We start from the raw sequence: 21,152 nt of genomic DNA, 5'->3' as shown, positions 1-21,152 counted from the left end.
TGGACATATCTCTGCCTTCATCTGTCCACAGCACTTCCGTCTGCACTTCTGGCCTGCAAAACCCACAATACACAGGCCCACTCACCACTGAAGCTGGGCATGCTGATGCTCTCCCTCCTCAGGTCAAGCCCTTAAGACGGACCTCTCTCTTCTTTATTTCCCACCATAGCCCTGGGGTTGGCTGTGTCTCCTGCCTTCCACTGTGTGGACACCCAGGAGGCAGCCCTGCTGTCGGGCTTACCGGGATGCGCTTTGTCTCCCTCAGGCTCTGTCCCTCTAGGAGGACGTGAACAACGCGGCTGTCTTCCACCTGCTCGCTGGAGTGAAGCAGTGAGGAGCTGCTACTCACAGCTGCTGGGGTCCTGGATGCCACTGCCACAGAAGGTTCCAAGAACTGTGGGGGATGACAACATCAGCAAAGCCCAGCAACTGCACCCCACCCAGCCTGGCAGTTGGCTCTGTGGGCATTCTACAACATCCATCCAGAACCTGAGGTTCTTGTCCCCTTGGAGGATGTGGAGTGGCACCAGGAGTAAAGACTGAAGAAGGTGGCTGTTTTGGGAACAAGAGATCCAGCACCTGCTGGGTGGGGATGAAATCCCAGGAGATTAACCCCATGTTGCTGCTGAAATGTAGGTTCCTCCCACAAATGACAGGCAGGAGCTCATTCCTAAGCTGGTCCTGCCTGTAAGGTTCAAGGCTCTGAACCCTGAAGGGCTCCTCCGTGTTCTGATCATTTTCACCCTGGGTTGGGACCAAGAATGGTGGGTTCAAAATGGAAATGGTGACAAACAGAAAAATGACTTGTGCCAATACACTAGAGTCAAAGCACAATGGGACAGTTCCCATCAGTACAAACACACACACACACACACACACACACACACACACACACACACACACAGAGTCAGAATAGGAGTCCTGGGCCATTCATCAGGGATCAGACTAGAGGGCCTGCTGGGCTCACCTGCCCTGTGCTACTCACTGTTACTCTTGAGCTCCTCTGCGACAATCGCCAGAGGCTCTGGCGTCTAAGATGAAGCCTCACCCAGTGTATCCACAAAAGGGCTAGTTGGCCCCCCTGAGATTCCTGGGAGCCTGAGGCTCGGCATTGTCTGCAACCACAGGAGAACATCCTTCTCCCTCCAGTGGCTCCAACCAAGTGAGCTCGGATGGCTTGGTCAGTGAAGTGGGTGCCTGGATACCAGGGTTCCATGTTCTGTTTGATCCATTGTCAAGGCAATGATGTCATTTCCTGTGCCCATACCTGAGCCTCTTTTCACATAAGACCACTTTCAACAGCCCTATGGGCTGCCGATTTCTCCTCCATGCCTACCCATCTCAGGTGCGCAGGTGTTCACCAACAACTACCCAAACATCCCCACCAGCATCTGCCCTGCTTGGTGCCACTAGAGTTCCAGCTTGGAGCCTTCAAAAATGCATTCACAACCAGTCCTTCCCTCTCAGCAGCTTTTGGACCCTGGTCCCATCATTGTGCAACTCATGGTGTGCCCAGTCTTTTCTGGAAAGTAGGGTAGCATCTAATCTCTAGGGTTTATTGTGTCTATTGGCCCATAACACCCTCTGTTCTCTCTGAAACCAGAGATGGGACTCACAGGTGGCTAAAGCACAAATGTAGAGATGGGATAATCACAAGAAAGGGAGAGACAAAGAATGCACCCTAACTCAATCAGGCCTGTGTCCCACACAGGGACATGGCCAATGTCCGTCCCATCGTGGCTGCAGTTCCCTCTCTACACCATGGCAAGTTGGAGGGGACTGAGATGCAGAGGCTGCTCCCCTCTGCCATACAACTTCCCAAGGCTTCTCCTAAGATTTCAAAAGGGCCAAGTGTGTCTAGTGTTGGGGTCTCACAGAGACTCCGAGGTACCACAGCATCCTGCTGCCCAGAACCGGTTCACCCCTCACCTCAAGGGGGCTCAGCCTCTGGATTCATGGGAATTGAAGTGGGTACAGGTGATGGGATATCACCTCCAAGACTGAGTTATGCCAAGTCCATGACCCCTGTCTGCATCCCTGTCTCCAGCACCACTCCCCCCTCTCTCTTTCCTCCTCAGAGCAAACAAATCCATTTAGCAAGTGTGTCCTGTGATAAAGACATGACGGTCACCCATCCTCTCATTACAAAAACACTGAGGCTCAGCCAACATGGATCCTACAGGGAACACAGGCATAAAGTCAGACTCCGTTCCTCCCAGCCGAGCCTCAGTGGAGCCTGGACTCCCAGCCTCCTGAGTCAAGGAAACAGAGGTTCCTAGCCGAGCCACCTTGGATGCAGCCGCACACAAACTGAACTCATCAATGCCCCTTGCTCTCAGTTGTGAGTAAGAGGGGAAGTGGTGTTTCACAACCCTGGACATCAAGTGCAGTCTCCAGGCTTTGGGGTGTGCCCTGGCCTCTGTCTATCTGCCCAGGCTCTCCAACCCACACTGGCCTCTTACCCAACCTCCTCCTAGGGCCAAACTCAATCCTGCCTCTCAATTTCTGCTGCCTTCCCCAACACACTGCTCCCCAAAATGAGCAGGGCTGGCTCTCGGTTATCATGCTGGTGCCAGCAGCAATGCCACCCCACTGACATAATTCTGAGTCCCAACCTAGGCACTCCAGCTGTCTTTGCCACACCTGGCCTGTTTGGGCTCTGGCTCTTGCTCTTTTCTTTCATGTGCATGTGTTTTGAGGTTTTGAGTTTCTCCCACTGCAGAACTGCAGCTGTGGCAGGGTAGAGCTCATGAGGGTGACATTCTGAGCCACATCCAATCCCATCAGGACTGTTCACTGGGGTGACTGCTGGAACACAGTGATGAGTGAACACATGGGAGGTGGTTGGACCCACCTTGCCTCTGAGTGGCTTCCTTTCAGGACAGGAATGTAGGCATGGGAGCCCCTGGCGTGGGATGCTTTGCACAAGGCGTGACCATGGGCTCTCTTTCCTGGCAAAAATGGCTCCACTCAGCATGGAGACCACTGTCATTCCTGGTGGCTAACAACAGCCCTGGACCCCAGAAAGGAACCCACACTCAAGATTAACGTCTGAGTGTGCGCGTCCTCGAGGAAATGAGGTCTCCTGATCCCAGGTGCAAAGGGGTAAGTCCTCTAACTCCAGGGGCCATGAAGGGACATCTGAGTTTCCCTTGTCCTTCTTTCCCTCTCTAACTAACCACAGTTAGGACCCTGGCCTCATTCCCCAGTGAGGATCATTAGGCTCCATAAAGGACAGTCTCTAAGATGCTCAGTGGACCAACACCCTCTGCACAACCCATAACCCTATTCACCCAAGAGGCAAGAGGATTTCTATTCAGGAAAACCAGGAAAGGGAGAGCCTTTCTCAAGGACACAAGGACATTAGTGAGTGAGGGAGTGATTAATGGATGGAGAACTATTTCCAACACCAACTTCCAGGAGCATATATGGCCCCCTGGAGAATTCTGCAGTGTGTTGGTGATTAAGGAGAACGTGTGAATTCAGGGGTCACTAGGTCCTCTCAGCCATAAGGAGGGAAACTGCCATAAAGGAACTAGGACAAGGGTGCGAGGAATGCTCACTGGTGGGAGATCGGAAGGAAGGAAAGTGTACTCATTAGAAAAGTGTCGCCTGAAAATTCTTAGCCAGCCAAAAGTCGTGCGAACTTGTGTGGGAAAAGAGTCTTTGCACAGTGATGAAGCTAAGAGCTCACATGATGGAACACAGCATCAACTGGGACCAAATCCAATATCTGATATTCTTGTAGGAAGAGGAGAGTCTGGACCCAGATACCAGGGAGACTGGGGGATACCGGATATGTGAGGTTGGAGCCAGGGCGGGATGCCCATATGGGAACCACAGATCGTGGGCAGCAATAGGAGAGTGGGCAAGGGCTGGGAGAGTTGGGGAGACAGTCCCCTTGAAACCTGGGAGGGGTTATGGCACTGGGACAGCCCAACACCTACTGTGTTGAGCCTCTGGAGCTCAACGGAAGACACTTCCTCTGTTGTCGGCCACCCAGTTAACAGAGTTTGGTTGCAGCAGCCTAGGACCCAGCTGAAGGTCTGAGCATGTTGGCCATGCAGGTTGGATCTGGACCACAGACACCCTCATCAGAGATTGTAGGGTCTCAGCCCTGAGGCAAGACAGGCACTAAGTCAGGCCAGGTGGGGAAACGGATAGGCACACACTCTGGGGGCTGGTGCCTGTGTTACTGGGAGCACTTCTGATCGCAATTCCCTGATCTGCTGCCAACACAGGCTACAGAGGAGGGTACAGAAACACAGACCACGGATCTGCCCCACTCAGTGGGCCCAGGCCAACACCACACCCAGCAGCCTCGTGCCATACCCAATGAGTCTCGAAGCGGCCCCCTCTTGCCATCCTGAGAGCTCTTCCCTTCCTCATGTGCCAATAGCTCCCTACTGTCACTGGCAATATCTACTCTGTGAGATGTCTACATCCGTGGGTACTGTTCTCTCATCCCAGGACAGTGTGGTCCCACACACCCTGGTGAAATGGGCAACCTGGAGGCTGGACCTGGAGGTTGTTGAGGCTGAATGGCAGCGGTGGTCCTCTGGCACTTAATATTATTTAAGTTAAAAAAAAAAAACAAAAACAAAAACAAAAAACCGGTCTTGGTGCTCAAAAATGTTTGATTTGCATATTCTCATCCCCTAACCCCAATATTTTCATTATTTCCTCACATATGAAATCTTACTAGCATAAAGGTAATTTCGTATTAAACAAAGTGGATTGAAATAACATTGATAAAAATAATCAATCACCATACTTTCAATTTTTGTTCTGCTTTCCTATTAGAAACCACTTGGATACAAGAGAACAGAGGACAGACTCATGGAAATGCTTGAAATGACAAGAAGCTCCCACTCAAGCTCAGCATTCAGTCCTGGACAGGGTAAGACCAGGCCACTTTGACATCTGTGCCAAAGAGTCTACCAGACAGAATCCTCTGACTGATCCCTGACTGAGCCATAGGAACTGGCTAGAAAAGCCTTCACATCCTCAATACATTCTTCACGTCAGAATACTTGACAACCATTGATATCCATCTCTCGTTAACTTGCTCCCCAGCCAACCATTCTTCAACAAATTCAAAGGAGTAACTCATGCAAGCACACAGAAAGGGGTGTTCACTACACACATCCATGTGCGAAAAAGACAACTGGTATTTCTTGTTTGGGCTATTTCAAATGAAATCCCTTCTGCATGACCTCCACAAACCAAAGGAAAATATTTGTGAAATTCCCACGTAGAAGACAAGATACACTTGCCAAGGAGGCAGTGGCAAGAATTTTGACACTCCAAATGTAGAGTGTGTGTTTAGGAAGCAGTCACAGTTTCCATGAGAGAGTCCCATGAAATCAATTAGGAAGATCCATGCTCTAGCCCTACCATGCAAGTGATGTGACTTGAAAGAGTCACTTAGTCTTAGTAACCATCATCACTAACAAGTAAGTCAATGAATAAAGGTCCTCAGGTGCCAAGCTACAAAATGTGGGATGAGCATGGATGAGGATGGGTGGGAGAAGTCTCCAACTCTAACACAATTAGGGAAGGATGTGCTGACCTCAAGTGGCTGGGGGGGCTGGGATCCTGCCACAGAGGGGGATTCCAAACCTCACATCCCCTGACCCAGGCCAGAAGACCAGGTAGAGTCCAAGGACCCTGGGGTGGCCCAATGGCAATAAAGGTCAAAAGGAACTAGGGATCTGCCTGGTCCCTCAATCCCCTACTCTGAGCAGGGCTGCATGACGAGGCCAGAGGCCATCCACAGCAATCTGCCTTTACAGGAAAACAGGGACTGCAGGCTGCCTCTGGCTCACTGAATCAGGGTGGTGTTTTCATAAAGCAAGACCACTTCCTCACATTTGACCAGCAGCTCATGTGTTGACAGCACAATGACTGACTTGACTCAGGCCCTGATGAATGAAATAGAAAATTCATAGCAAACCCATCTTTAGCTCTTCCACATCATCAGGGGCTCTGATTCAATTCCGTCCAGAAAGGTGTCTGAAATGATTTCTAAACATGCTGGGGACTCACCTCTGTGTGGAACTTTTCAGGAAAAAGGGGATCAAATCTCATGAAGCAACTCTTCTCTCTTCTAGCCCATGGGCAATGCAAGGAACCTGCATGATACCAGAGGCTCACTTCTCTCTTCTCGTGTCTTCTGGAAAGGATTCGTTAATGCTTCCTGCAAGGTGAAGCAGAAGCCTGCATCCCCAGCTGCACAGAAGTGTTTTAGGGCAGTGTCTCCCTTAAAACCCAAAAATAAAAAAACAGGTCATTCAACAGGCACATGGATTCGAGTACATGTTCAATGATCCCTCCTCCCTGGAGCCTTCCACATGCCCATCTTCCACATTCACAGAGCAATGCTTGGCCATTCTCAAGACCAGGAGACCATGATGCTCATCACCAGGAAGTCAATAAGGAACATGAAGAGAGCAGCATGGATTGCAGAAGGTGGCACATCAAGGATCTTCAGCTCTGCTGCTAGAACACAAGAGCTTAACTTCAGTATTGACTTTTTGCCAACTACCAAGTACGATAGCAGTGTCAAGCCCAATATGCAGATATGCAAGTAGTAGGTGACACCCCGCATCCATTCACAAATGTGGGCAACATCTGCATCAGAACAAGGAAGTATCTTACCCTTACTCATAAAAATCATCAGAAACAAAATAAAATGGATGCAAGACTTCTCATTTCACTATTAGGTAGCTGTTGGAATTCCCTATTAAATAATACCTCCTCCAAAATAAAAAGTATCTCAGACATGTGTCAACTATTCAATGGATGACATTTTAAAAACTATGGACTTTACTTAATATTTATGTATGCTATATCCCTGCCTAAGGCTCTATGAGAAAGGAGCACATAGAATTGGATCTTTGAAAATCTCACATTTGCTGATAAATATTACTGCTGATCTCAGGCATGGCGAAGTGAAAAGTGGGACTTTGGATATTCCAAGAATGCTATGTTGTGGGATTGGTGTCCCTGATTCATACATAGCATATGGTTTCTATGAAATCCAGTGAGGGAGCAGGAGTAACGAAGCTGATTGCACAGATGACCTCAGGGAATACTGACAGATAGGCCAAATGAAAAATATGCTCCAGCTAACCATTGGTATTTGGGCTTCTGATCCCAGTCCTGTTTTTAAAAAAGGTGCAGACAGGCAGTGTTCATTAAAAACTGTCTACCATGTAAAAGTGGGTAATTTAAATGGCATCTAGTTACACATCTGATAGAATGGTCTGGCAACATATGAATTTCATTCTAACAACAACAACAACAACAACAAAACATAGAAAATGAGACATAAAGATAAAACCTTGTCTTCACCAGGATGCCTAAAAATAGGTTTTATTTGGCTCATGCCAATAAATATCTTTCAATAGAATTTCTGATTTCTGAATGAATCCATTCAACTTCATACTGCACAGATCACAAGGTTTTCTTTACAGAATATTCTCTTCTTCTTCTTAAAGCCTCACATAGAAAATGTCTCACAGGACATAGGAGGGGAATGACCCAAAGGATGAGAGAATGGCTGGAACCGTTCTCAAATGTGCCCATGTAGCCTAAAGTTTGAAGGCATCTAATTGTACTCTAAAACAATTATGAACCTATTCGATCCGTTATTAATAAATATCACCACTTTACCACTTGAACCAAATCACAGAAAATTGGAAACAGATGATCATTGGCTTTGATACCTTTACTTCTGTTTCATTACTCAGAGTCGATCAACTCTATACTTCAAGTGACACAGATTTATTACAGAATGCCTAAGATCCTAAGGATCTATTTTAGCTCAGCCCATGGTATTGCTTCATTATTTTATTATTTTGTAAGTAATAAAATATAACTTCATGTTGGATGATATATTCAAGCCATGAATATATCATCCAACATTGTTCTTCCCAAAATATTAGCCCAATTTCTGCGCGCGCTCACTTACTGTTCAGGAATTTTACTAATTGTTTGAAGGTTCTAGAGGACCTGTTAGACTCCTAATGGACAAACCATACAACATACTCCAGAGAACGGACGAGTGCCATAAGAAGAAAATAAGGTCAGCCTACAGCAATGGGCAGCTGCCTGCCCTCGGCTGGGAGGAGCCCTGGCCATGGCACCAGGGCTGCTGGGCAGCAGAAGCCTCCACAGCCCTGCAGGGAGCCTGGAGCACAGCTCTGCCTAACCATGCTCAGCCCTGGACAGATGCACATGAGTTCCCATCACAGGCTCCAGTGTGACAGTCCCAGGTGCATGCCTGTCATGCCAGCCACCAGGGAGGCTGAGGCAAGAGGAACGTTTGAGGTCAGCCTTGGCAACTTAGACCCCGAGGCAAAGGGGAAATACTTTTACAGGGGTCTCTGAGGGTGTAGCTCAGGTAGGTCACTTGCCTCACAGGCTCAAGGCCCTGGGTTCAATCCCCAGAACCCACGTACACACAAAAAGTGAACTTGGAATATTGTTTAAAATGATGGGTCAGGAACACACAAGGACTTCAATATGACCTCTCAGAGGAGCTCAATTTGAGATCAGACTGAACAAAAGACCACCTGGACCATTGACTCAATGTCTGAAACACTCTGTGAGCATGAGAAGCACTGCTGGCAAGACACCAGAGGGCCAAAGCACTTGTGCCCCCTGCAGGGGTGTCTCTTGTCTACCGCCAAAGACTGTTCCCCTCCTGGGGCAGCTGAGAGCAAGCTGGGCCTTGGAGCAAGGACTAGTGCTTTAGATATAGACTATGCAAGCAAGGGGCAATGTCTTTAATAAAACTAAAATTAAAAAGTCACATTGAAAAAATTTAAAAAAGAAGAAAATAAGGTCAAGTAGAGGAAGCCCATTTTCACAGGAAAAAATCCCCCAGTGAAAAGCATCAGAATAGATACCAAGAAAAATACCAACAAAAACAGTGTGCTCCCACTATGTATCTACTCAACATGCAAAAGTTAGAAAGCTAGATAATACAATCCTGGCCACAGGTAGAGCTATGCAGAAGAGCCACCTGGCAGTGCTTAGTCAAAGAAGTAAACATGCACACTTTGACCTAGAAATTCCACCTGTGTGTAAACCAGGCGGTGCTTAAGCAGTTTCACAAGGGGACATGCACAGGGAAATTTATCCTCAGGTTCTTATAGAGTTGTCTGTGCTTACAGGGAGTTGATGGTTGTCAAGATGCCCACAGCTGCGAAAGTCAAAAGCTAAAAAAATAATAGATGCCAACCTGGATATATTAATAATCCCGTATCTATGATCACCTTCATAAGGTAGCTTCCCAACTTCTGTGTGGAAGTGTGTTTCTCCTTGGCCCTTACACTGTTGTGGAGACCACTAGGAGTTCAGCTTTGTGCAGGATCATCTGACCTGGACTTTTGGCAAGACCTGTACAGCCCTCACACATGCTCAGATGCTACAGGACTTTTCAGACCAGTCCAGACAACAGTAGGCATCCATTCATTGTCTGCACTCTACAGATTCCTAGATGCACGACATTCATTACCATCAAATGCAGAATTTTCATCAAAAACTAATATATATATATATCATTCCAATCTGAATCAAGAAAATCGGAAATATCCCCAAATCCAAAGAGTGGATCCCCATTGTGATGCTACAAGTTGAAAATTCCACAGCTGACCTCATGGGATGGTTCACAGTCAAAAGACAGCTGCATGAAAAATATTACATGACCTTCCTGCTATGTGAAAAGTGGCATGTGAAGTACACATGCATGTCTTCCTCAGACATGGGTTCATTTGCAAGACACCTTGTGCAATTGAAAATACTCCAAAAGGGGAGAAATCAGAACCATGTCTCCAAAGTATTTCAGCAGAGACCAACTCCATCTGTCTATCTATCTCTCAGTGAGTGTGTGTGCTCTTGTGTGTGTTTGTGTGTCTTTGTTTGTGTTTGTACCTTCATAGCTGATACTTCATTGCCCCCATTGGAAAACTGACTCAGATAATGCCATCTGCCAAACTCCTAAAAACCAAAGTTCTTGCTGATAGAATGAAACATTCCTTCCTGTTGGTTTGGATGTGTCCTTTAGGAATCACTGCTACATTTAGTATACTCAAATCATCACAGTAGATCAGGTAACAAAAACATATATATTTTAAAATAATAATAATATATTAATGGAAACAACAAATACAGGATAGAGTAACAACTGTGTTACTAAACAAGGTCAAGGACAATGGCAAACTATAGATTCAAACTTTGAAGAAAATAGTAATCAATGTAAATATTCCTGGGCTGCCTCAGCCCCGCCCAGGCAGACAGCAACAGAATGGTTTTGCAAGCATCCTCAGGAGGGCTGGAGCCTTCTTTGCAGGACGAGAGGGAGGTTGAGGCTGGATCCACCCATCATTCTTTTGGGAGAGGCTCCTTTTCCCCAGCACAAAGCTGGATTTTTTGTGAGGATTCTTGGCATAAAATACGTTGGCCTCTGCTGGAATCCTCAGCTCTGGGGAGAGAGGCGTGTACAAAAAGAAGGTGGCACTCAGGAGGTGCTCCCTAGGACACGCCAACACTGAGAGCCTGTGCCAGAAAAGGCCAGAGCCACACACCTGAGAGCTCTCCAATTCAGCACCAATACCAACAAAGACAGCCTCCACAGTCCTCCCTGAGGAAGAACTAGGCAGAGCACTTCAACAGACCTAATGTCTGTTCCTACCGAAGGCTTTGGACTCCAGAATATCTCAGGTCCTCTTGCATCTGCCAAAGCACACCACTAGGGTTTGCATCTGAAATCTCCCACAAAAGGCTCCTGTGCCGAAGATTCAGTCCCCACATGAGCCATCTTCATAGGTGGGTTTGGAGGGAAGCATTGGATGGTGAGTGCTCTGATGTCAACATGAAATTCTCATTCAAGATGAATACACTACTGGGGGGTGGGAGGGACTGGAAGAAAGGTTGAGCATGGTTGGAGTAAGACCTAAACAGGGTTGTGCCCTGGGCAACAGTACCTTGTTCCTGTTGGCTCCACTGAATCCTCATTCTCCAAGGAGAGGTCCTCCCTCTCCATCTTTCTCTCTCTCCCTCTCTGCCAGCCTCGTTCTCTCTCTCCCAGTCTATGCCTTTGTGGCAAGGGCTGAGGAGCTCTCCACTGCCACACACTAGAGCTTTATGGACAGCCTCAGTGCACAACCAAAGAGAAAGCTATGAAACCCAGAGAAAAAAGGCCTAGGATTCCTCCTCTGAGTTATTTTCCTCAAGTATGGCCACAGTGAGGACAGGCTGACCAGCGCGGCTACCACGTTAGAGCCATGCTTCTGCGTTGGTGGAGCCCGCCTCCATGTGAACCAGGCTTCTGAGAATGGAGGCCACATTCCAAATACTGCCCTACTGAGAACAATGGTTCCAAAGACCAGCAAAGGGACTGCTTCCCTCCAACATGGTGTATGGCCCAGTGGTGCCATGACCCCGAGTGGGGGAATACAACAGCCGCTTCTCCTTCCTCTGAACATGTGTTTCCTGTCGCCCTCCTCTAACCTAGAGCCTGTTCTCCATCCCTTCTGGGTTGGATGTGGAGATCTCTGCTATGAATTTCTTAGGCTACCAAGGCCCCAGACAGACTTCCTCTTCCATAGACTCTACTAACCTAACAGTAGGTTAAGATAGGAGACAAGTGATCCTAGAACTCATAGGGATGGTGGTCTTCAGGGTACATAGGCTGGGATAATGGCTGCTGTGGTGTTTGGCTCACAAAAACCAACCAACCAACCAACGAAAAAGCGCTGGCATTATTATCAGATGAGCTCTGTGGCTACGTGCTCAGGAAGCCCTCATCTGACTTTAGTTAGGGATCACAACCTGGCTATTGTGATCACTCCTTGCCTAGTGGACTCAGGTGCGTAAGACCATGGAATTTATGCAAAAACAGATGATTCAGGCTGTCTCCCAGGCTGTGTTTTCTTCCCAATTTCATCCTGTTACTGCTTGCTAGAATCCTGGCAATGCTCTGCCCAGGCAGTGGTTTTTTGGTCACACAGAAGGCTTTCAATAGTACTGCTTCAGTCCACAAAATGCCAGTTCCCTCTTTAGCCCATGCATTCCCATGTTCCTTTGAAACCACTCCTATCCCAGACCATGAAAACATACTGCTCCTGGAGAGAGGCTTTCCTCCTCACTCCTCAAAGATGTCAGCTTTGGATGCCTGTTCATGTCCAGGGGAGGGCACCTGGTGGGGAGCCGCAATATCCACCGGGGTATACCATTGGACCTCAAGACCTTCCACCAGCAGAAGTGCAGTTGGCTTTGTGCACGAACCCAACACACCTGTTGGAGTGTTCTTGGGGGTCAGAGACTACTCTTTGTTGCTAAGAGTTGACCTGAGTCCACATCCTGACCCTTGCTCTCTGCTATCTGATTGTCTCACTTACTCTGACGGCGAGAGATGATTTGGCCCAGCTCATAATCCTCTGGAGTCTCCTCAGTAAGGAAGTGTAGGTCGAGGGCGCTGCGGATGACGACAGGAGCCCTATCGTGGCAGGTCACCTGGAGCAGCATGGGAGACAGGCCTTCAGGAAATGGGCCTTGAAGTGACTACTCAAGGACAGTGGGCAGGGGCATTCTGGAGGCACCTCCACTCTAAATACAAGGGCAACATCCATGACCCTACTACCCGAGGCTGACCTCCTGCTCATCGTGTGGGCTCTTCCCACAGGCTACTAGCCCAATCCTTGTACATAGGACTTCCTGGGCCTGCCATTGCTCTTTGTGGAGCTGCACTCCTCTCGGAGTGAAAGGACCCCACTACCTGCATACAGATGCAATCTCATCCCACAAGTTGGGAGGAATGGGACAATAGCCTCCAAGATCCCAGGTCTGCCCGAGGATGCAGGCGGCATTGGGAATGGCCTAGGCACAAAACCTAGAGGCTTTGGTCTGGATTGCCAGGGCCAAAAACAGACCCAGGAACATGACCACACACAGGAGAGCTGAAAGATAGCCACGAGAGCTCCTGGCCTCCAGAGGCTCAGTGCTGGCTGGGATGTAGGAGGGCACCTCATCCGGCAAGGGTGGTCATTGGGTTACCTGGACATTTAGTGTGCTTGCTCCACATCCATATCGACTCTGCAGAGAGACTCTCTCAGCTCCTTGTTCAAGGAACATGGAGAACCTCACACTGCTGTCCTCCTCCATAGACGTCAGCATCCCATACAAGGGAACCTGCAACCTAGTTCCTGTCCTATTCTCATCTGTCACCCATACCTGTCCCTGCCCTTCTGGACTGCATGCTGCCACCTGACACACAGACTCCCTCAGACATGGCAGTGGACAAGCTGCTGCACTCGCTCATCTCAGCTCCAGCCCTTCACACTGACCTCTCCCTTCTTGATTCCCATCTATCCTCCTGATCATCCAGAAGCTCCAAATTCAAGAGGGCATGAGTAGTCCATGGTATTGGACCAGTGTCTGCTCCCCACCCAGGTGTAAGCACCACGGGACACCCCTGCTCCCAGGCTTACCAGAACACTCTTGGCCATCTCTGGACTTTGTGTTTCTAAGTGGACACGAATTAAGCAGGTGTCTCCCACCTGCTTGTGGGAAAGCGGCCTGGAGGACTTGCAGGTTGATTCTGAGAACTGTGGGGGATGGAACATCAGCAAACCCAGAAACAGAAAGCCACCCCAGACTGTCAGTTGGCTCTATGGGCTTCCAGCAAATATGTCCAGGTGCTGAGGCTTCTTATTTCCTCAGGTCGGAGTGGAATGGCAGCACATGCACAGCTTGAATAAGGTAGGTGTTTACCTCCTTTCCCTTGACCTGGGGGCGTTTCCTCACCATGAAATATTGTATTCCCAGATTCATGGACAGACACACGAGTGAGTGGTCAGAGACCTTGATTTCTGCAGAGCGAAGTGGAGAGAATTGTTAGGTGGCACTCAAGGATTATACCACAAAACACCCACAACCCCTGAGAGTCTCCGCCAGGCCCATCACACTTTGGTATTTTGGGGCCAAGGCCCACTTTCTCTTGGCTGTCAGTTATCCTGAGCCCACTGTGGATCATGTCTCCCCACTGTCTGATTGTCCTACTTACTCTCATCCTCAGACATCATATACAGCAGCTCAAAGTTGTCCACATCCTCATGCTGCAACAAATTTTGGTCCAAGGCCCTGCGGATGAGGCTTGTCACCGTCTCCTGAAAGGTCACCTGGATCAGGGTGGGACAAATGTCATCAGAGAATGGCTTTTAGAAGAGCTACCCAGAAGACTGTGGTCAAACATTCAGGAGAAATCTCAGCTACATATACAAGGGCACAATCTTGTTATCCTGCTACCTGAGTGTGTCCTCCATATACCACCTGGGTTCTTGCAATGTGCTACTAGAACAATCCTGGTACAAATATCTGCCTGTACCTGCCATCTCCCCTCCCCCTGGGGAGCCACATTCCACTCATGTCAAAGGACCAAACTGCCTATGCACAGACACACTCTCATCTCACTGAGATGAGAGCAATGGGCCAGGGATCTGCGCACCAAGTGTGATCTGGGATGCAGGCTGCCTTTGTGGGTGCAAGAGGCAGATGCACTGAAAATTTGGGTCCTGACTGCCACGACACAAAACAGACTCAGATACAAGAGTGTGCACTTGAGTGCTTCATGATAGCTTTGAGAGGCCCTGGCCTCTGGAAGCTCGGTGAGGGTCTGGTTGTCATGATGTACTTGACTCAGCACTGGCAGTCACTGAACATGTCTCCTCTGCAGCTGGACACCTGCAGCATTAGCGTGTCTACTGCACATCCATAGAAATTCTGCCAAGAACCCCTTTAGCTCCGTATTTACATACATGCAAAGCCTAACATTCCGAAGCTTTGGCATGACCCCCCAGGTGATCCCGACCCCAAATTCCTACACCTAGTCATGCTAAGGAGGTTCTCTTCCCTGCCACCAGGAACACATCCCCTCCTACACATGTGACAAGTCACTGCCACCTCCTCTGCTCCAACTTCACTCATTGAGAGTACCAAGTTCTAGGCACTGCAGCCTGCACCCTGGACATATCTCTGCCTTCATCTGTCCACAGCACTTCCGTCTGCACTTCTGGCCTGCAAAACCCACAATACACAGGCCCACTCACCACTGAAGCTGGGCATGCTGATGCTCTCCCTCCTCAGGTCAAGCCCTTAAGACGGACCTCTCTCTTCTTTATTTCCCACCATAGCCCTGGGGTTGGCTGTGTCTCCTGCCTTCCACTGTGTGGACACCCAGGAGGCAGCCCTGCTGTCGTCGGGCTTACCGGGATGCGCTTTGTCTCCCTCAGGCTCTGTCCCTCTAGGAGGACGTGAACAACGCGGCTGTCTTCCACCTGCTCGCTGGAGTGAAGCAGTGAGGAGCTGCTACTCACAGCTGCTGGGGTCCTGGATGCCACTGCCACAGAAGGTTCCAAGAACTGTGGGGGATGACAACATCAGCAAAGCCCAGCAACTGCACCCCACCCAGCCTGGCAGTTGGCTCTGTGGGCATTCTACAACATCCATCCAGAACCTGAGGTTCTTGTCCCCTTGGAGGATGTGGAGTGGCACCAGGAGTAAAGACTGAAGAAGGTGGCTGTTTTGGGAACAAGAGATCCAGCACCTGCTGGGTGGGGATGAAATCCCAGGAGATTAACCCCATGTTGCTGCTGAAATGTAGGTTCCTCCCACAAATGACAGGCAGGAGCTCATTCCTAAGCTGGTCCTGCCTGTAAGGTTCAAGGCTCTGAACCCTGAAGGGCTCCTCCGTGTTCTGATCATTTTCACCCTGGGTTGGGACCAAGAATGGTGGGTTCAAAATGGAAATGGTGATAAACAGAAAAATGACTTGTGCCAATACACTAGAGTCAAAGCACAATGGGACAGTTCCCATCAGTACAAACACACACACACACACACACACACACACACACACACACACAGTCAGAATAGGAGTCCTGGGCCATTCATCAGGGATCAGACTAGAGGGCCTGCTGGGCTCACCTGCCCTGTGCTACTCACTGTTACTCTTGAGCTCCTCTGCGACAATCGCCAGAGGCTCTGGCGTCTAAGATGAAGCCTCACCCAGTGTATCCACAAAAGGGCTAGTTGGCCCCCCTGAGATTCCTGGGAGCCTGAGGCTCGGCATTGTCTGCAACCACAGGAGAACATCCTTCTCCCTCCAGTGGCTCCAACCAAGTGAGCTCGGATGGCTTGGTCAGTGAAGTGGGTGCCTGGATACCAGGGTTCCATGTTCTGTTTGATCCATTGTCAAGGCAATGATGTCATTTCCTGTGCCCATACCTGAGCCTCTTTTCACATAAGACCACTTTCAACAGCCCTATGGGCTGCCGATTTCTCCTCCATGCCTACCCATCTCAGGTGCGCAGGTGTTCACCAACAACTACCCAAACATCCCCACCAGCATCTGCCCTGCTTGGTGCCACTAGAGTTCCAGCTTGGAGCCTTCAAAAATGCATTCACAACCAGTCCTTCCCTCTCAGCAGCTTTTGGACCCTGGTCCCATCATTGTGCAACTCATGGTGTGCCCAGTCTTTTCTGGAAAGTAGGGTAGCATCTAATCTCTAGGGTTTATTGTGTCTATTGGCCCATAACACCCTCTGTTCTCTCTGAAACCAGAGATGGGACTCACAGGTGGCTAAAGCACAAATGTAGAGATGGGATAATCACAAGAAAGGGAGAGACAAAGAATGCACCCTAACTCAATCAGGCCTGTGTCCCACACAGGGACATGGCCAATGTCCGTCCCATTGTGGCTGCAGTTCCCTCTCTACACCATGGCAAGTTGGAGGGGACTGAGATGCAGAGGCTGCTCCCCTCTGCCATACAACTTCCCAAGGCTTCTCCTAAGATTTCAAAAGGGCCAAGTGTGTCTAGTGTTGGGGTCTCACAGAGACTCCGAGGTACCACAGCATCCTGCTGCCCAGAACCGGTTCACCCCTCACCTCAAGGGGGCTCAGCCTCTGGATTCATGGGAATTGAAGTGGGTACAGGTGATGGGATATCACCTCCAAGACTGAGTTATGCCAAGTCCATGACCCCTGTCTGCATCCCTGTCTCCAGCACCACTCCCCCCTCTCTCTTTCCTCCTCAGAGCAAACAAATCCATTTAGCAAGTGTGTCCTGTGATAAAGACATGACGGTCACCCATCCTCTCATTACAAAAACACTGAGGCTCAGCCAACATGGATCCTACAGGGAACACAGGCATAAACTCAGACTCCGATCCTCCCAGCCGAGCCTCAGTGGAGCCTGGACTCCCAGCCTCCTGAGTCAAGGAAACAGAGGTTCCTAGCCGAGCCAACTTGGATGCAGCCGCACACAAACTGAACTCATCAATACCCCTTGCTCTCAGTTGTGAGTAAGAGGGGAAGTGGTGTTTCACAACCCTGGACATCAAGTGCAGTCTCCAGGCTTTGGGGTGTGCCCTGGCCTCTGTCTATCTGCCCAGGCTCTCCAACCCACACTGGCCTCTTACCCAACCTCCTCCTAGGGCCAAACTCAATCCTGCCTCTCAATTTCTGCTGCCTTCCCCAACACACTGCTCCCCAAAATGAGCAGGGCTGGCTCTCGGTTATCATGCTGGTGCCAGCAGCAATGCCACCCCACTGACATAATTCTGAGTCCCAACCTAGGCACTCCAGCTGTCTTTGCCACACCTGGCCTGTTTGGGCTCTGGCTCTTGCTCTTTTCTTTCATGTGCATGTGTTTTGAGGTTTTGAGTTTCTCCCACTGCAGAACTGCAGCTGTGGCAGGGTAGAGCTCATGAGGGTGACATTCTGAGCCACATCCAGTCCCATCAGGACTGTTCACTGGGGTGACTGCTGGAACACAGTGATGAGTGAACACATGGGAGGTGGTTGGACCCACCTTGCCTCTGAGTGGCTTCCTTTCATGACAGGAATGTAGGCATGGGAGCCCCGGGCGTGGGATGCTTTGCACAAGGCGTGACCATGGGCTCTCTTTCCTGGCAAAAATGGCTCCACTCAGCATGGAGAGCACTGTCATTCCTGGTGGCTAACAACAGCCCTGGACCCCAGAAAGGAACCCACACTCAAGATTAACGTCTGAGTGTGCGTGTCCTCGAGGAAATGAGGTCTCCTGATCCCAGGTGCAAAGGGGTAAGTCCTCTAACTCCAGGGGCCATGAAGGGACATCTGAGTTTCCCTTGTCCTTCTTTCCCTCTCTAACTAACCACAGTTAGGACCCTGGCCTCATTCCCCAGTGAGGATCATTAGGCTCCAGAAAGGACAGTCTCTAAGATGCTCAGTGGACCAACACCCTCTGCACAACCCATAACCCTATTCACCCAAGAGGCAAGAGGATTTCTATTCAGGAAAACCAGGAAAGGGGGAGCCTTTCTCAAGGACACAAGGACATTAGTGAGTGAGGGAGTGATTAATGGATGGAGAACTATTTCCAACACCAACTTCCAGGAGCATATATGGCCCCCTGGAGAATTCTGCATTGTGTTGGTGATTAAGGAGAACGTGTGAATTCAGGGGTCACTAGGTCCTCTCAGCCATAAGGAGGGAAACTGCCATAAAGGAACTAGGACAAGGGTGCGAGGAATGCTCACTGGTGGGAGATCGGAAGGAAGGAAAGTGTACTCATTAGAAAAGTGTCGCCTGAAAATTCTTAGCCAGCCAAAAGTCGTGCGAACTTGTGTGGGAAAAGAGTCTTTGCACAGTGATGAAGCTAAGAGCTCACATGATGGAACACAGCATCAACTGGGACCAAATCCAATATCTGATATTCTTGTAGGAAGAGGAGAGTCTGGACCCAGATACCAGGGAGACTGGGGGATACCGGATATGTGAGGTTGGAGCCAGGGCGGGATGCCCATATGGGAACCACAGATCGTGGGCAGCAATAGGAGAGTGGGCAAGGGCTGGGAGAGTTGGGGAGACAGTCCCCTTGAAACCTGGGAGGGGATATGGCACTGGGACAGCCCAACACCTACTGTGTTGAGCCTCTGGAGCTCAACGGAAGACACTTCCTCTGTTGTCGGCCACCCAGTTAACAGACTTTGGTTGCAGCAGCCTAGGACCCAGCTGAAGGTCTGAGCATGTTGGCCATGCAGGTTGGATCTGGACCACAGACACCCTCATCAGAGATTGTAGGGTCTCAGCCCTGAGGCAAGACAGGCACTAAGTCAGGCCAGGTGGGGAAACGGATAGGCACACACTCTGGGGGCTGGTGCCTGTGTTACTGGGAGCACTTCTGATCGCAATTCCCTGATCTGCTGCCAACACAGGCTACAGAGGAGGGTACAGAAACACAGACCACGGATCTGCCCCACTCAGTGGGCCCAGGCCAACACCACACCCAGCAGCCTCGTGCCATACCCAATGAGTCTCGAAGCGGCCCCCTCTTCCCATCCTGAGAGCTCTTCCCTTCCTCATGTGCCAATAGCTCCCTACTGTCACTGGCAATATCTACTCTGTGAGATGTCTACATCCGTGGGTACTGTTCTCTCATCCCAGGACAGTGTGGTCCCACACACCCTGGTGAAATGGGCAACCTGGAGGCTGGACCTGGAGGTTGTTGAGGCTGAATGGCAGCGGTGGTCCTCTGGCACTTAATATTATTTAAGTTAAAAAAAAACAAAAACAAAAACAAAAAACCGGTCTTGGTGCTCAAAAATGTTTGATTTGCATATTCTCATCCCCTAACCCCAATATTTTCATTATTTCCTCACATATGAAATCTTACTAGCATAAAGGTAATTTCGTATTAAACAAAGTGGATTGAAATAACATTGGTAAAAATAATCAATCACCATACTTTCAATTTTTGTTCTGCTTTCCTATTAGAAACCACTTGGATACAAGAGAACAGAGGACAGACTCATGGAAATGCTTGAAATGACAAGAAGCTCCCACTCAAGCTCAGCATTCAGTCCTGGACAGGGTAAGACCAGGCCACTTTGACATCTGTGCCAAAGAGTCTACCAGACAGAATCCTCTGACTGATCCCTGACTGAGCCATAGGAACTGGCTAGAAAAGCCTTCACATCCTCAATACATTCTTCACGTCAGAATACTTGACAACCATTGATATCCATCTCTCGTTAACTTGCTCCCCAGCCAACCATTCTTCAACAAATTCAAAGGAGTAACTCATGCAAGCACACAGAAAGGGGTGTTCACTACACACATCCATGTGCGAAAAAGACAACTGGTATTTCTTGTTTGGGCTATTTCAAATGAAATCCCTTCTGCATGACCTCCACAAACCAAAGGAAAATATTTGTGAAATTCCCACGTAGAAGACAAGATACACTTGCCAAGGAGGCAGTGGCAAGAATTTTGACACTCCAAATGTAGAGTGTGTGTTTAGGAAGCAGTCACAGTTTCCATGAGAGAGTCCCATGAAATCAATTAGGAAGATCCATGCTCTAGCCCTACCATGCAAGTGATGTGACTTGAAAGAGTCACTTAGTCTTAGTAACCATCATCACTAACAACTAAGTCAATGAATAAAGGTCCTCAGGTGCCAAGCTACAAAATGTGGGATGAGCATGGATGAGGATGGGTGGGAGAAGTCTCCAACTCTAACACAATTAGGGAAGGATGTGCTGACCTCAAGTGGCTGGGGGGCTGGGATCCTGCCACAGATGGGGATTCCAAACCTCACATCCCCTGACCCAGGCCAGAAGACCAGGTAGAGTCCAAGGACCCTGGGGTGGCCCAATGGCAATAAAGGTCAAAAGGAACTAGGGATCTGCCTGGTCCCTCAATCCCCTACTCTGAGCAGGGCTGCATGACGAGGCCAGAGGCCATCCACAGCAATCTGCCTTTACAGGAAAACAGGGACTGCAGGCTGCCTCTGGCTCACTGAATCAGGGTGGTGTTTTCATAAAGCAAGACCACTTCCTCACATTTGACCAGCAGCTCATGTGTTGACAGCACAATGACTGACTTGACTCAGGCCCTGATGAATGAAATAGAAAATTCATAGCAAACCCATCTTTAGCTCTTCCACATCATCAGGGGCTCTGATTCAATTCCGTCCAGAAAGGTGTCTGAAATGATTTCTAAACATGCTGGGGACTCAACTCTGTGTGGAACTTTTCAGGAAAAAGGGGATCAAATCTCATGAAGCAACTCTTCTCTCTTCTAGCCCATGGGCAATGCAAG

The sequence above is a fragment of the Urocitellus parryii genome, chromosome Y (assembly GCF_045843805.1).
Source record: "Urocitellus parryii isolate mUroPar1 chromosome Y, mUroPar1.hap1, whole genome shotgun sequence".
Taxonomy (NCBI): Eukaryota; Metazoa; Chordata; class Mammalia; order Rodentia; family Sciuridae; genus Urocitellus; species Urocitellus parryii.
The sequence above is the reverse complement of the archived record's forward strand: the minus strand, read 5'-3'. Positions refer to the sequence as shown.